The sequence below is a fragment of the Oncorhynchus keta genome, chromosome 35, assembly GCF_023373465.1.
Source record: "Oncorhynchus keta strain PuntledgeMale-10-30-2019 chromosome 35, Oket_V2, whole genome shotgun sequence".
Taxonomy (NCBI): Eukaryota; Metazoa; Chordata; class Actinopteri; order Salmoniformes; family Salmonidae; genus Oncorhynchus; species Oncorhynchus keta.
The window spans coordinates 59,982,203-59,995,826 of NC_068455.1; positions in this window are offsets into that span (position 1 = coordinate 59,982,203).

Genomic DNA, 13,624 nt, shown 5'->3' on the forward strand with positions numbered 1-13,624 from the left:
TTTCTATTCTGGTTAGAGACAGTTTGAACTGTTCTGTGAAGGGAGTAGTACACAGCATTGTATGAGATCTTCAATTTCTTGGCAATTTCTCACATGGAATAGCCTTCATTTCTCAGAACAGTTTGAGAAACAGACGCCTCACAAGTTGTCAACTGGTAGCTTCATTAAATAGTACCCGTAAAAACACCAGGCTCAACGTCAACATTAATATATAATAATATAATAATAATAATATTATTAATATTATTAACATTGAAGAGATCTTCAGTTTCTTGGAAATGTGTCACATGGAATACCCTTCATTTCTTAGAACAAGAACAGACTGACGAGTTTCAGAAAAAAGTTTGAAAGAAGGACAGTTTTATTGCTTCTTTAATCAGAACAACAGTTTTCAGCTGTGCTAACATAATTGCAAAAGGGTTTTCTAATGATCAGTTAGCCTTTTAAAATTATAAACTTGGATTAGCTAACACAACGTGCCATTGGAACACAGGAGTGAGGGTTGCTGATAATGGGCCTCTGTATGCCTATGTAGATTGTCCATTCAATATCAGCCATTTCCAGCTACAATAGTATTTTACATCATTAACAATGTCTACATTCTATTTCTGATCAATTTGATGTTATTTTAATGGACAAAAAATGTGCTTATCTTTCAAAAACAAGGACAATTCTAAGTGACCCCAAACTTTTGAATGGTAGTGTATACTGTGGTGGGAAAAGTACCCAATTGTCATACTTGAGTAAAAGTAAAGATACCTTAATAGAAAATGACTCAAGTATAAGTGAAAGTCAGTACAACACTACTTTAGTGAAAGTCTAAAGGTATTTGTTTTTAGATATATTTAAGTATCAAAAGTAAATGTAATTGCTCAAATGTACTTACTGTAAGTATCAAAAGTAAAAGTATGAATAATTTCTAATTCCTTATATTAAGCAAACTAGACAGCACAACTTTCTTGTTTTTGTTATTTACTTCTGGCCAGGGGCACACTCCAGCACTCAGATATAATTTACAAATATTTGTGTTTAGTGAGTCTGCCAGATCAGAGGCAGTAAGGATGACCAGGGATGTTCTCTTAATGAGTACCTGAATGGGACATATTTTCTGTACTGTTAACATTCCAAATGTAGCGAGTACTTTTGGGTGTCAGGGAAAATGTATGGAGTAAAAAGTACATCTTTTTTTTAACGAATGTAGTGGAGTAAAAGTAACATCTGTCAAAAATATAAATAGTAAGGTAAAGTACAGATCCCCAAAAAACTACATAAGTGGTACATTAAAGTATTTTTACTTAAGTACACCACTGCATACCACTGCTTGAATACATATTGCTGTCACGGCCTGACCTTAGTTATCTTTGTTTTCTTTATTATTTTGATTAGGTCAGGGTGTGACGAGGGTGGTATGTGTGTTTTTGTCTTGTCTAGGGTTTTTTGTATATCTATGGGGTTTTGGTATTGTCTAGGTAAATGTAGTTCTATGGTGGCCTGAATTGGTTCCCAATCAGAGACAGCTGTTTATCGTTGTCTCTGATTGGGGATCCTATTTAGGTTGCCATTTTCCATTTTGGTTTTGTGGGTTATTGTCTATGTGTAGTTGCATGTCAGCACTAGTTGGTTATAGTGGCACATTTGTTTAAGTGTTATTCGTTAAATAAAATAATGTAATCCAATCGCGCTGCGCCTCGGTCTCCTCGTGATGACGAATTGCCTTCACATTTATGCATTAATCATGTACTCGATGGTCAAGTCTTGGGCCAAATCTCCCTTGAAAAACAGATTCTAAGAGAGTTATAATTATATAAGAATGACTACACTTCCACAGTATCCAACACGTTTCAAGTCCACTGGCTGGTGGAGTTTTCTGCGTCCATCGGAGTGACAGAGGAGAGGATGGAAGTATGTTTCAGAGCGATGCACTAACAAAAGGGCTGGAATAACAATTGCCATGCGTCTAATCCCGTCATTATTGAGGTTCCGGGGTGGCGTAGCAACTCCCATAAGATGACAGTAGTCTTCGAGTGGCCATTGTTGCGTTTTTAAATTGAACTGGAAATATACATTCCGGACCGAATTGGCTATCCAAGGTATAGGCTTTGATCTCCCCGGAGTGACCCTCTTAGCAAATCCTGTTAAGTCCCTCTTAATTGCACGCTATTCAGTTCGATTCAAATTTCTTGTACACAATATAAAGAAGTGAGTTTGGGGAGTGGAGGGCCTTTTTGCTTTGCTTTTTCCTTTTTTCTTTCTGTTTTCTTTTCTCTCCATCCTCTCCGCTCCCTGTGACGTCTGAGGGCCAAGGGGGTTTGATTTACCTTCATAGTCCTGCTCACGAGTTAAAACACTGCCCCCCCCCCACCAACAGACACACACACACATTCACAGACGGAAAGACACACATAGACACACTACATACGCACACCCAAACACCAAAGAGATTCATAATGATAAAAGCCCCCAAAAAGCAAGCCAACTCATAAGCCCATTTGTGCGCAGCCTTGAACTCTGCCTGATCCGCTATGTATTACCGGTATCACTTGGAAAAACAAAAACACCAACATCCGAACACCTGAAGGGAGCTGTTCCTCATTTTGCTGTGGTTCAATGTTGCCTGGCTGAGAGGGGAAGAAAGCGACACAGACACACATTCCCTCCCTCCTTCACAACAACCTTTATCCAATTAAAAAATGTCAAGCTTATTTGCTAAAGTGTGAACACTTAAATGACTAATATCACCCAGGTAATTATTATAACATTTCCCCGGCAACCCTTTTGGAAGGTTTGTATTGCGTTGGAAAACAATGTTTGCACAACAATCCAGTGCCGGGTTTTGGCGCCAGCCGATAATGATTATGTTAATCCAAACAAAGCGAAAGCTCTTTTGCACGTCGTGGAATTCCGCTGTAAACTCGTGACCTTATTAACCTCCCTAATCCTTGACTGTATACCCACGATAAGGGGTTTACACACCCTGACACACACCCATGTCACTTTGTCTCAGGACTCAAGTGTGTGCGCCACTTCACCCCCTCGCTCCAAAACACCTGACGATCCACGTGTGGAGAAATCACAGAGAAGCTAAACACAATTGGCACACCTATTTGATCAATGCCGAAAATGGACATCGACTGGGCAAAAAAAAAAAAAAGAAGCTAAGCTAACAAGCGTCGAGCGAGCGGTCTGATTGGTATTAAGTGGTGAGATTAAAAAGCCATCCCGTAGGTCAGGTCAGCGGTGTTCATTTGAATGCATTATCACCGGGGCTGGGGCCTAGATTACTCACTCAATAGCCACACTCCAACCCTGAGTGACAACGCGGGTGAGAGGGAGCATGTCGTACAACACCTAGAGCTCATTAGTGTTAGCGACAGTGGTCCAAAGCACTTAAGTAAAAATACACTAAAGTACTACTTAAATCGTTTTTTGGGGTATCTGTACTTATTTTGGACAACTTTTACTTCACTACATTCCTAAAGAAAATAATTTACTTTTTACTCCATAAAAATTTCCTTGACAACCATTACATTACATACTCATTACATACTCATTACACATTGAATGTTTAGCAAGACAGGAAAATGGTCCAGTTCACACACTTATCAAGAGAACATCCCTGGTCATCTCTACCGCGTCTGATCTGGCGGACTCACTAAACACAAATGCTTTGCTAGTTGAATTGTGCCCCTTGCTATGCGTAAATAAAATAAAAACACAAATATAGTGACATCTTGTTTACTTAATATAAGGAATTTGAAATTATGTCTAGTTTCAATTTTACATTTGATACTTAAGTATATTTTAGCAATTACATTCACTTTTGGTAATACTTTTGATACGTAAAACCAGATAGTTTAAGACCTTTACTCAAGTAGGTGACTTTCATTTTTACTTGAGTCATTTTCTATTAAGGTATCTTTACTTTCTTTTACTCAAGTATGACAATTGGGTACGTTTTCCACCACTGGTTAGCGAGGCAGTAGCACACTGTCGCTCCCCACCACCACCTCACCTCCTTGCTCTGTCACTAGCGAGAGGACGGAGGCATCTCCCTTTATTTAGCACATACCTTTTGGTGTAAGGCTAGAGGCGGCAGTCGACAGCGATTGCTGGAACCATAAACCTTCACGCAAAAATAAGGTGATTATCGGATGATCATGGGGTTTTATTGATCATTTCGGTAGGGATCATTGATGAATGTTTTTGTGGAAATAGTTAGGTATTGTTTTGGGCATATAGGGAAACTCAGCCAAAAACCCCAAACAGCAAGCAATGCAGATGTAGAAGCACAGTTGTTAGGAAAAACACCCTAGAAAGGCAGGAACCTATGATGAAACCTTAAGAGGAACCAGGCTCTGAGGAGTGGCCAGTCCTCTTCTTGCTGTGTGGGTGGAGATTATAAGAGAACATGGCAATTAAGGCCAGATTGTTCTTCAAGATGTTCAAACGTTCATAGATGACCAGCAGGGTCAGATAATAATCACAGTGGTCACAAGAGTGTCTATATTTAATATATTATCTCTTTCTCTCTCTGCTTGGCTCCTAACTACTGACTTCTGATTTTCGAGCTGCTGCAGGTGTCCTGGAGTGACACACACACACACAAACACACACACACACACACTCACTCTATCTCTCTCCCGCGGTTTCCGCCATGAGATAGAGACGGCGGAACTTGGCTCATTGGTCACCTCAACACACACAGGGGGTCTCTCTCCCACCCCCGCTAAGACCTACCTACCACGCACACACACTGAATACCAATGTTCTCACACCTCACCCACTGTGCTCTCAGAAGCAGCTGAATATTCCACAAGCGTTTTGATTTTTCAAGGGGTATGTGAACTCCCGTCACGGAGAGCTGTCGTACGCGGGAGAAGTTGGGCTAGAACAGTCGTCAGTGAGGTCTTTTCCTCTCTCTCAGTGGGACCACAAAGAAAAACTTTGAATAGTTTGTTCTTTTTTTTTTCATAATTTCTGTGTGCTTTAGTCCTCGGCATCGCTCCTGCTATGTCAGTTCCTGTCTTCGAGGCCGAAGCACTCATCCCTCAATCTTGTCTCATCCCCAAATTCAAAAATCAATGTCGAGGCCGTCCAATCGCTTTTTAACTCCGATGTCACACTTCTTACGAGATGGACAAAAGCTCAGAAAGAGCGAGTTATGCCACGCAAAAGCCTTTACCCCCCTACCCACAGAATGTGATGTGCTGGAAATGGCTTCTAGCTCAAAGAAGAGGGGGATATTGAGGTTGTGATGAGAAAAAAATAAAAAGAGAACACATTTTTTTCTACATTTCTTTTTCAGTGTTTCGCATTAATATGAATTCCCAGCAAAATGTCTGGTGAAGTAGGTCAATGGGATTTAGAAAGTTTGGACTGTTTTTTTTCTTCTTTCTTCTCCTCTCTTGTCAATGGAGACTGAGCAGCAATGCGATTAGAAGGAGGGAAGGAGATGAGCTCTGGAGAGAAAGAGAGGGGAGAGAGGGAGGAGAGAGGGAGGAGAGAGGGTGAGAGAGAGGAAGAGAGAAAGGAGGAAGAGAGAGAGAGAGAGAGAGAGAGAGAGAGAGAGAGGGTGAAAGAGAAAGAGGGATGGGGAAGATAGACAGAGGCGCGCATATACTGTAGATGTGAGAGAAAAGGAGAGGGGGCGAGAGAGAGATAGAGATACAGAGATCTGTACAGACCTCTCCTCATTCCCTTTCTGATTGGCTGAGAGAGAGAACGAGATCGAGAGACTAGGAATGTGAGGAAGAGATGGTGAAATACATGAAATCTATCATTTCAGTACACAAAGGGCACATCTCTTTGTCGTGATAATAAATTAACAATTTCAATGCACCATTTCTGCCAGTAATATGTATATGAGAGTAAATAGAAAAGGTATCTGTACCTGTATATGTCAAGACCTAAGACGTTACAGCATTTTTCAAAAATGGATTTAATTGTTTTTTTCTTCTCATCAATCTACACACGCTAACCCATAAAAACCCTTCGACCACAAGGCGCTACAGAGGGTAGTGCATACAGGGCCAAGCTTCCTGCCATCCAGGACCTCTATACCAGGCGGTGTCAGAGGAAAGCCCTAAAAATGGTCAAAGACTCCAGCCACCCTAGTCATAGACTGTTCTCTCTGCTACCGCACGACAAGTGGTACTGGAGTCTAGGTTCAAGAGGCTTCTAAACAGCTTCTACCCCCAAGCCATAAGACTCCTGAACAGCTAATCAAATGGCTACCCAGACTATTTGCACCCCCCACCCTTCTACGCTGCTGCCACTCTCTGTTATTATCTATGCATAGTCACTTTAATAACTCAACCTACATGTACATATTACCTCAATTACCTCCGACACCAGTGTCCCCACACATTGACTCTGTACCGATACCCCCTGTATACAGCCCCATTATTGTTATTTACTGCTGCTCTTTAATTATTTGTTATTCTTCTCTCTTACTTTTTGGGGGGTATTTTCTTAAAACTGCTTTGTTGGTTAAGGGCTTGTAAGTAAGCATTTCACTGCAAGGTCTACACCTATTTTATTCGGCGCATGTGACAAATGAAATTTGATTTGATAATGACAAAGCAAAAGCAGTTAATGTTTTATTTTTTGCTCATTTATAAAAAATAAAAAACTGAAATATAACATTTACATAAGTATTCAGACCCTTTACTCGGTACCTTGTTGAAGCACGTTTGGCAGCGATTACAGCCACAAGTCTTCTTGGGTATGACGCTAGAAGCTTGGCACACCTGTATTTGGGAAGTTTCCCCCATTCTTCTCTGCAGATCCTCCCAAGCTCTGTCAGGTTGGATGGGGAGCATTGCTGCACAGCTATTTTCAGGTCTCTGCAGAGACGTTCGATCGGGGTCAAGTCTGGTCTCTGGCTGGGCCATTCAAGGACATTTAAAGACTGATCCGGAAGCCACTCCTGCGTTGTCTTGGCTGTGTGTTAGAATCGTTGTCCTGTTAAAAGGGGAACCTTTGTCCCAGCCCTGAGCGCTCTGGAGCAGTTTTTCATCAAGGATCTCTCTGTATTTTTCTCAGTTTATCTTTCCTTTAATCATGACTAGTCTTCCAGCCCCTGCCACTGAAAGACATCCCCACAGCATGATGCTGCTACCACCATGTAGGGTTGGTGCCAGGTTTCCTCCAGACGTGACGCTTGGCATTCAGGCCAAAATGTTCAATCTTGGTTAAATCAGACCAGAGAATCTTGTTTGTCATGGTCGGAGAGTCCTTTAAGTGCCTGTTGGCAAACTCTAAGCGTGTTGTCATGTGCCTTTCACGGAAGAGTGGCTTCCGTCTGGCCACTCTAACATAAAGGCCTGATTGGTGGAATGCTGCAGAGATGGTTGTCCTTCTGGAAGGTTGTCCCATCTCCACAGAGAAACACTGGAGCTCTGTCCGAATGACCATTGGGTTCTTGGTCACCTCCCTGACCAAGGCCCTTCTCCCCCGATTGCTCAGTTTGGCCAGGTGGCCAGCTCTAGGAAGAGCCTTGGTGGTTCCAAACTTCTTCCATTTAAGAATGATGGTGGCCACTGTGTTCTTGGGATGCTTCAATGCTGCCTTGACACAATCCTGTCTCTGAGCTCTACGGTCAATTCCTTTCGACCTCATGGCTTGGTATTTGCACTGAAATCTGTGGGACCTTGTATGGACAGGTGTGTGCCTTTCCAAATCATGTCCAATCAATTGAATTTACCACAGGTGGACTCCAATAAAGTTGTAGAAACATGTTGGCTGCACACTTGTTGGCTGCTTTTCCTTCACTCTGCGGTCCAACTCATCCCAAACCATCTCAATTGGGTTGAGGTCGGGTGATTGTGGAGGCCAGGTCATCTGATGCAGAAGTCCATCAATCTCCTTCTTGGTTAATAAATAGCCTTTACACAGCCTGCAGGTGTGTTGGTTCATTGTCCTGTTGAAAAACAAATGATAGACCCACTAAGCGCAATGCAAATGGGATGGCGTATCACTGTAGAATTCTGAGGTAGCCATGCTGGTTAAGTGTTTCTTGAATTCTAAATAAATCACTGACAGTGTCACCAGCAAAGCACCATCACACCTCCTCCTCCATGCTTCACGGTAGGAACCACACATGCAGAGATCATCTGTTCACCTACTCTGCTTCTCAAAAAGACACTGGAACCAAAAATCTAGTGGAACCAAAATTCTAGTTCCGTTGCTCATGTTTCTTGGGCCAAGCAAGTCTCTTCTTATTGGTGTCCTTTAGTAGTGGTTTCTTTGCAGCAATTCGACCATGAAGGCCTGATTCACGCAGTCTCCTCTGAACAGTTGATGTTGAGATGTGTCTGTTACTTGAACTCTGTGAAGCATTTATTTGGGCTGCAATTTCTGAGGCTGGTAACGCTAATGAACTTATCCTGTGCAACAGAGGGAACTCTGGGTCTTCATTTCCTGTGGCGGTCCTCAGAAGAGCCAGTTTCGTCACAGTGCTTGATGGGTTTTGCAACTGCACTTGAAGAAACTTTCAAAGTTCTTGAAATTCTCCCAGATTGCCTGACATTCATGTCTTCAAGTAATAATGGACTGTCGTTTCTCTTTTCTCATTTGATCTGTTCTTGCCATAATATGTACTTGGTCTTTTACCAAATAGGGGCTACATTTCTTCATTTGTATACCACCCCTACCTTGTCATTCAATACAACTGATTGTCTCTAAAAATGCATTAAGTATTCCTTAAAAGGAAAGAAATCCACAAATGAACTTTTAACAAGGCACACCTGTTAATGGATGAAATGCATTCAGAGCCCTGGTGCCTACCTCATCAATCTGGTTGAGAGAATGCCAACCCCTTGAGAGAATGCCAAGAGTGTGTAACGCTGTCATCAAGGCAAAAGGTGGCTACTTTAGAGAATCGCAAATATAAAACATATTTAAATTGGTTTCACACTTATTTCGTTACTACATGATTCCAAATGTGTTATTTCATAGTTTTGATGTCTTCAGGATTATTCTACAATGTAGAAAATAGTAAAAAAATAGAGAAAAACCCTTGAATGAGTAGGTGTGTCCAAACTTTTGACTGGTACTGTATGTAAATAAGGTATTTATGTCTTTTATTTTTAATAAATGTTGAATGATGAGGGGAATTTTTTTTATATTTTTTATTTTTTTAATAAGGCTGTAACGTAACTAAATGTGGGAAAAAGTCAAAGGGTCTGAATACTTTCCCAACGCACTGTAATTTGTTATGGAGATACTCGTTCATTTGCAGCTAAATTATTCAGATAACTTATATTAAGAAAATGAGTTCCCTAGCCATTGAATATTTTATAGGGCCTGTCAAATATAACAAGTTAAGTTTGTCCAAATGCAAATAATAATGACAATAATAATGTATTATGAATGTATTATACGTTATACAGTTGTGGCTTAATTGGAAAGCAAGTTCGGAAACGGCTTGCTTAGTGACTTTCTACATCACAGCCTAATTTGAATTAATTTCCTACATAAAGAATTAAAGTTTAATATTTGTGGGGCTGATTAAAGGAGGCTGTAACAGAGAATTATTAACATTTTAATTAATGTTTCAGCATTCCAACCTGCAGTAGGCACATATTATGACATCCTAACTATCACAACAGACCAATCTTGCCGCTCGTTAGGGGCAATGCTAACTTCTCCTCATATTTCAGGCAATCAATTCCCGAAGTAGTTCTCTCACACATACTAGTCCCTAGTTAGTCACATGGAAAGATGAATCTATCAATAATGATAGGCTGGGAAAGACAGGCTGGGAAAGACAGGTTGGGAAAGACAGGCTGGGAAAGACAGGTTGGGAAAGACAGGCTGGGAAAGATAGGTTGGGAAAGACAGGCTGGGAAAGACAGGTTGGGAAAGATAGGCTGGGAAAGACAGGCTGGGAAAGACAGGTTGGGAAAGACAGGCTGGGAAAGACAGGTTGGGAAAGACAGGTTGGGAAAGACAGGCTGGGAAAGACAGGTTGGGAAAGACAGGCTGGGAAAGACAGGCTGGGAAAGACAGGCTGGGAAAGACAGGCTGGGAAAGACAGGCTGGGAAAGACAGGCTGGGAAAGACAGGCTGGGAAAGACAGGTTGGGAAAGACAGGCTGGGAAAGACAGGCTGGGAAAGACAGGCTGGGAAAGACAGGTTGGGAAAGACAGGTTGGGAAAGACAGGCTGGGAAATTACTCACCCCAGTCCAGGCTAGAATTTAGAGGGGAAATGACATACCTTGACAATCAAAGGTCATATGGAAATAACTCAAGATCTCTTATTTTTTCCCCCAATTTGATGCTGAAAAGAAACACCCAATTGAATACGGGCTTGTCACGTGTTCTAAATGTAGCCTTATAGTTTGGAAGCTGGTAGAATTATAACGTGCAAAGTTCAGTATGGTTCAAACTGAGCAGGATCATTGATATGTTGTGTAAAATGATTAGTAGTGTGTTAACTTTTTTGTTGTTGTCTTTATCGCTGTTTTCAAACACGTAGACATTGGTATGGTGCTGGAGAGAATAGATGTGAGTAGATGTGTTTAAATGTGGTGACATGCCCCTTTAATTAATAACTCACCATACTGATAAACTGCTGTTAATGTTGTTATTCCCTCTGTAAAAGAGGAGGCAAACTTTGGTGAAAGCACTTTAAAGCATGTATTGTCTGGTCCAAAGGTTTTCAAGACAGGTTGGAGAAGTGGTGTGAAAGGTTGTTAAATCACACATACATATAAAAGACATTTGCATAGAAATATTCACTGCCGACTTCAAAGGCATTATTGATGGCCGCACAATAGGTTGTTATTCATCATAAGACAAAAGACAAATTCATTCTGCTTGACTTAGATAGAGGAGGGCCACGGAGGCATTTTTCACATCTGTTGAAAACAATCTGCATAGTCGACGATACGTCATGCCACAATATCCTTATTAATGCAAACAACAAAAGTCACATAATACATAATATAAATGATGCTTTCTATCCTACTGGTGCAGAAATATTAATATTTAATGTGAAATATATCATAACGACAGATATGGTTTAGGGACTTGTGGATAGATAGATTGTCTGTGATACATTGTAATGGTTCAAAACACTTTATTATGTGATGCCACGTTGTGTCCATGATCATTTAATTTTGCATTAAAGCTGTAGTTCCATTTAGTACCACACAGCGGCAGTGTAAGCCAACAAAAGAACCAACGTTGTTCACGTGTATTCGAGTTAAAGGAATATTTTTTTTTTATCGAACAACAAAACAACAAATAAATTAAATTCTTTAACTGAAAATAAGTATAATTTTATTTGAACATTTTCAGCCTCATTTGAGGCTGTTCAATCGTCAATGCCCACTGAAACTAAGTGAGCAATTTCATAAATTTGTCGGATAAAACAAACATGTAGTTAATTCTACACTGTATTAATTCAAATACATTCAATTTGGTCATCCCTTAAGTCCCCCCTCAAACTATTTGGGTGCATGACATGCCATTCAGTGGTGTTTTAGGTCCTTCTGTAGCTCAGTTGGTAGAGCATGGCGCTTGTAACGCCAGGGTAGTGGGTTCGATTCCCGGGACCACCCATACGTAGAATGTATGCACACATGACTGTAAGTCGCTTTGGATAAAAGCGTCTGCTAAATGGCATATATTATTATATTATTATTATTATATTATTATTTTACAATGGCTTGCCCAGAGAAAGACTAGCCTCAGCTGTGCAGGTTTTGCAGTCCATTGTTTGACGGTCAATGTAAAATGAAAACAGAATTAACCACAGTATGTACATCAAGTAAACACAGAACTTGAGGGAGGATGTTCACCTTGTTCTCTGGGTAGTTTCTAACAGCTGCGCGAGCAGCCAGAGCAGTACACAAATGCCACCCTGATTTTCAGGTGGCATGACGACATCTGTTGTTCAGCATGGCATTCCGATCAGAAGTGTTCCAATGGGTTGTATCCATGCCGACAGGCTCATAATGCAATAAATCTATTTGTATCTTTTTAATACCTTTTATTGAATGTCATTGGTGGCTTTGAATTCAATGAATGGAAAGACGAGATGGCAAAACAGAGCTACTACCAACACTACAGGTTAAGGCTGTTGTACAGTACACACTGCAGTTCACAAAGGAACATTTGTATGAAAAGGGTTCCGATTCAGGGAAACACAAACAGGATGTTCCATTCAGTGCCCTCCGTAATTATTGGGAGAGTGAAGCATGTTTTCGTCTTTTGTCTGTATACTCCAAAAGGTTGGATTTAAAATTGGTTAAAGTGCAGACTGTCAGCTTTAATTTGAGGGTAGTTTCATCCATATTGGTTGAACCGTTTAGAAATTACAGCACTTTTTGTACATACATATCCCCCCCCCCCATTTTAGGAGACCAACAGTATTGGGACATATTCACTTATATGTGGGTTATAGTAGTAAAAAGTTAAGTGTTTGGTCCCATATTCATAGCATTCAATGACTACATCAAGCTTGTGACTGTATACGTTTGTTGGATGCATTTGCTGTTTTGGAGTTCTCAGTACTCCTGTCCATGAGTCTTTATGCCACAGCGCTATTCCATTCGACTAGGGTCTCATACACAGGAAGTATCATGATCCCCCTAGTGTTTGGATCCAATAGGTTGTCTGTACCTCAGCCCCCAATGGGCGGACCCTTTACCCTTTCAACTAAAAACACATCTGACGGATGCCTTTTCTCCCTTGATGCTGAAAAGGACGGTTTCCCTTTTATAGTATGTACAGTATTCACTGAGTATACAAAACATTAGGAACATCTGCTCTTTCCATGACAGACTGACAAGGTGAATCCAGGTGAAAGCTATGATCCCTTATTGATGTCACTTGTTAAATCCACAGATTAAATAAGGTTTTTTTTTTAAATCTTGAGACAATTGAGACATGGATTTTGTATGTCAAATCAAATGTAGTTATAAAGCCCTTCTTACATCAGCTGATATCTCAAAGTGCTGTACAGGAACCCAGCCTAAAACCCTAAACAGCAAGCAATGCAGGTGTAGAAGCACAGGTACTATATGTGCCATTCAGAGGGTGAATGGGCAAGACAAAAACTGTAAGTGCCTTTGAACAGGATATGGTGGTAGGTGTTAGGCGCACCAGTTTGTGTCAAGAACTGCAACGCTACTGGGTTTCTCATTGCTTAACAGTTGGGATACATTGGATGCAACATGGTCCAGCATTCCTGTGGAACGCTTTCGACACCGTGTAGAGTCCATGCCCTGACAAATTGGCTGTTTTGAAGGCTTCTCCTGACAATGAATAGGACAATGAGCAGCAAACCTTGGAGCACCAGTAACAATGTTGACATTTGCTAACAAATGTCAGCCGAAGGCTGGTAGATGTTGTTCCATGTTTGTCCTCATCTTGGACATTTGAATGTCCGTAACTCTCGTCCCTCATAATGTACTGACATACAAGTGACTCCGCCCTGTGTATTATCTCCAATTCTCTGTTTGTAAATACAAACCTGTGTTTTAAGACTATGTGATCCTTCTTACCTGGGCATGGGCTCCTGCCTGGCGTCATTTTTAGTGTTAAATCAAGCTCTCACTCAACCCCAACTCTCCACCGGGGCACAGTGAGTTGCATTGTGTATTTTGTTTCAAC